Source organism: Cynara cardunculus, unplaced genomic scaffold (assembly GCF_001531365.2).
Source record: "Cynara cardunculus var. scolymus isolate 2C unplaced genomic scaffold, CcrdV1 Un_Scaffold_8503, whole genome shotgun sequence".
NCBI classification, from domain to species: domain Eukaryota; kingdom Viridiplantae; phylum Streptophyta; class Magnoliopsida; order Asterales; family Asteraceae; genus Cynara; species Cynara cardunculus.
The window spans coordinates 2,681-6,343 of record NW_020204245.1 but is presented as its reverse complement, the minus strand read 5'-3'; the positions used below and the strand labels follow the sequence as shown (position 1 = coordinate 6,343).

The window sequence follows — 3,663 nt, the reverse complement described above, 5'->3', positions numbered from 1 at the left end:
CTAAAAAATAATTGTGGGTCCACTAAATATTAAAAAGAAATGAAAAATATTTATTTTAGAGATAATTTATTTAAGAAAAGATTTTTGGTCAACAATATTTTATTTCTTAAATATGAATTATATATATTTATCTTTAAATTTTTATAAAATTATTCACCTTTTTGTTTCTGTTTATATATTTTAAATTTTTTTACGATGTAATTTATTAACATAAAATCAAAAAATATTAAAAAATTTAAGTGTTATAGTGATGGATGTCAAAAGAATAACTTCGAAATCAGAGTTTTATTATTATTAAATTATATGTTTATGTAATTTTGTATAATATACTCCTTGAACGATAATTAGAATATTAATTTGTATAAATAGCAATTAGTTTGAAATTACATAAAAAAGAATGTAGAATGATTTGTAAAAAAATGAATATTCAAATAATGTATGATGATATATTAACTACACAACTAGAAGGGGAGTCGTTAAACTTTAAAATCAAATGTTTAAATATATTATGAAATTTTTATTCTCTATTGTTCGAGATTTTTACTTTATGTTCATCTTGATAAGCTATTTTTTATATAAACTTTTTTCATATTAAATTTAGGATTTAATATACTATTTCACATAAATTGATTTCATATATATTGAAATTTTTTACCTGCATTTTTTGTTTTATTAAAAAAAGTTGTACTACAAACAATATCTTAAATCACACTTTTGATTAAAAAAAGTATCATGTAAACAATTATTTTGTTATCGCGAATGTATAACTTGGTTTGTTGTCATTTGGGTATTGAATATATAACGATCTAAATCTTTCATTTTTTTAGTCAATAGTTGTGATTAATGAGAGGTTATAATATAATAAAAAGGGAAACAAATTGTGTATGCATTTGAATCCTGATTTAGATGCACATTTTTTATTGGTCATGTGAATATTAACCCAACTCATAGCCATGTCATTTTATGATCAACATTTTTTTTTTGGTTATATGACTTAAATGAGGTCCCATAAAAAATATAGTTTTAAAAAGACGATTTTTTCTTCTTAAAGTGTATGCAAAACAAGATAAATATTTTAAAAAATAAGTAGATGTTAGCCATGTAAATTGTATTGCGAAACTTGCTGATATTTTAATCAGCGAATGATGTTAAAATTTTATAATTAATTTTAAATATTAAGAATAATGATCAACACAGTAATAAAGAAAATTTGAGACGTTGGGGTAGAAAGGTTACTGGTAAGTTATATGGGGGGTTTAGGAAAGGATAGGTGTAATTAGGTTAGGTAGGAGGAGGGGTTTAGTTTAGGGTAGGAGGTAGGAGCAGGGTAGGTAGTTAAGAGGGGCGGTTTAGGAGTAGGAGGGGTAGGGTAGGTAGTTAAGAGGGGCGGTTTAGGAGTAGAAGGAGGGGTAGGGTAGGTAGTTAAGAGGGGCGGTTTAGGAGTAAGGTAGCTAGGAGGTTAGGGGTAGGGTAGGAGTAAGGTAGAAGGTAGCTAGGAGGTTAGGGGTAGGTAGGAGACCGCCCCTAGCTAAAGAGCAGGGTAGGGGTAGGTACGGTTTAGGAGTAGATAGGGCAGGGTAGGTAGGTAGTTAAGAGGGGAGGTTTAGGAGTATGAGGAGGGGTAGGGACGGTAGCTAGGTTTAGGAGGTTAGGAGGTAGGTAGGAGATCGCCCCTATATAGGTTAGTTAGGTTTAGGAGTAAATAGGGCAGGGTAGGTAGTTAAGAGGGGCGGTTTAGGAGTAGGAGGAGGGGTAGTGTCTTAGGGAGCTAGATTTAGGGGCAAGGTAGGAGTAGGTAGCTAGGAGGTTAGGGTAGGAGACCGCCCCTAGCTAAGGAGCAGGGTAGGGTAGGGACGGTAGCTAGGTTTAGGAGGTAGGTAGGAGATCGCCCCTAGATAGGTTAGTTATAGGTTAGTTAGGTTTAGGGGTAGGTACTGTTTAGAAGTAGAGAGGGCAGATAGGGCAGGGTAGGTAGTTAAGAGGGGCGGTTTAGAAGTAGGAGGAGGTGTTTTAGGGAGCTAGGTTTAGGGGCAGGGTAGGAGTAGGTAGGTAGCTAGGAGGTTAGGGGTAGGTAGGAGACCGCCCCTAGCTAAAGAGCAGGGTAGGGGTAGGTACGATTTAGGAGTATGAGGAGGGGTAGGTACGGTTTAGGAGTATAAGGAGGGGTAGGGACGGTAGCTAGGTTTAGGAGGTAGGAGATAGGTTAGTTAGGTTTAAGTGGTCGAGGTAGAGGGGTAGGTACGGTTTAGGAGTAGATATGGCAGGGTAGGTAGTGAGGGGCGGTTTACCTACTCCTCCTCCTAAACCGCCCCTAACCCTAACCTAACTACCTACCTACTCCTCCTAAACCGCCCCTAACCCTAACCTAACTACCTACCTACTCCTCCTCCTAAACCGCCGCTAAGCCTAACCTACCTACCTACTCCTCCTCCTCCTAAACCCGCCCCTAACCTTAAACCTACTTAAACTACACCTAGACCCCTAACCTACCCACACGCCACTCCCCCTCCTACCTAACTAGGGGGGAGCTTTTCTCAATCTTGGAACCAAACTGGAAATTAAATACTCAAAGATCAAAACCCTCACATGGCTAATAGATTTTTTTATTAAATATTTTATATTACATAACAATATTTTTTAAATTTAGAAATAAAAAAATCAAAATGGTATCGAGATATAAAGAATGGAAGGTAATTATGTTCAAATTCTCCACTTGCACCTGGAAAAAGAGCTGTACAACAAAAATCAAATGGTATTGAGATAAATTAATCAAGATATGTTGAAATTCTCCACTTTGTTGCATGCCACATAAAAAGATTTGTACAACACAAAACCCAAAAACACATAATCCCTGAAACTAAAATTCTTAACTAAAACATATTAATTAATGAAATTTAAAAATATAAATCCTTTGTATAATTCATATTTAACAAATACCAAAAATATTTCATTAAATAAATTGCGTTTAAAGGATGAAAACAAGGACCCACAACTACTAGTGTTTTTTTAACATAAAAACAAAATTAAATTATATAGAGACGGCCATATGAACACTTGGAATCACATCAATATTTAATATATATTAATTAATATTGTATATAAATTGTTTATATTAAAAGGGAAAAGTCTAAAAAACCCAATAAACTTTAGTGTTTGGAACGATTAAATCTTTGGACAATTTTTTAGAACAAATAAGTCCTTCAACATTCTAAAACTTGTTAAACAACTCTTTGGACTTTCTAAAACCATACATTCTTATGACCTATAAAATTAAGAAAAAAGTCTAAAATAACCCAATGGACTTTAGTGTTTGAAACGATTAAACCCTTGGATAATTTTTTGGAACAAATAAATCCTTGGACTTATTTTTATGACCTATATAATTGGTTAATGTGATAAAATATTGGAAAAGGTCCAAAAAACCCAATGAACATTCATATTTTGAACGATTAAGTCCTTACACATTTTTTGAACCAAAAACAAATATAATAAAACCTAATTACATTTTAAAAAAAAGTTTTGATAAATTTTATTTTAATTAAAATTAAAATATATTCTGGATTTTTCAAACTAAAAAAACAAAAAAAACTAATAAGAGTTATTGATTAAATTTATTTTAATTAAAAATAAAATATATTACATATGTGATATTTACTCTGTCTC

The 3,663-nt window shown here is 32.5% G+C and overlaps 2 long non-coding RNA genes across 2 annotated transcripts in view; one reads left to right on the top strand and one right to left on the bottom strand.

Moving 5' to 3' along the window:
• LOC112505109 overlaps positions 1-3,663 on the top strand; it is a 6,663-nt gene that overhangs the window by 1,086 nt on the left and 1,914 nt on the right. The gene's annotated exons all lie outside the window — the stretch shown is intronic.
• The window catches only part of LOC112505111, a 2,786-nt gene continuing 1,783 nt past the window's right edge, over positions 2,661-3,663 (bottom strand). The window contains exon 3 of the long non-coding RNA XR_003068326.1: positions 2,661-2,731. This is a non-coding gene — a long non-coding RNA (uncharacterized LOC112505111). The remainder of the gene's footprint in view (positions 2,732-3,663) is intronic.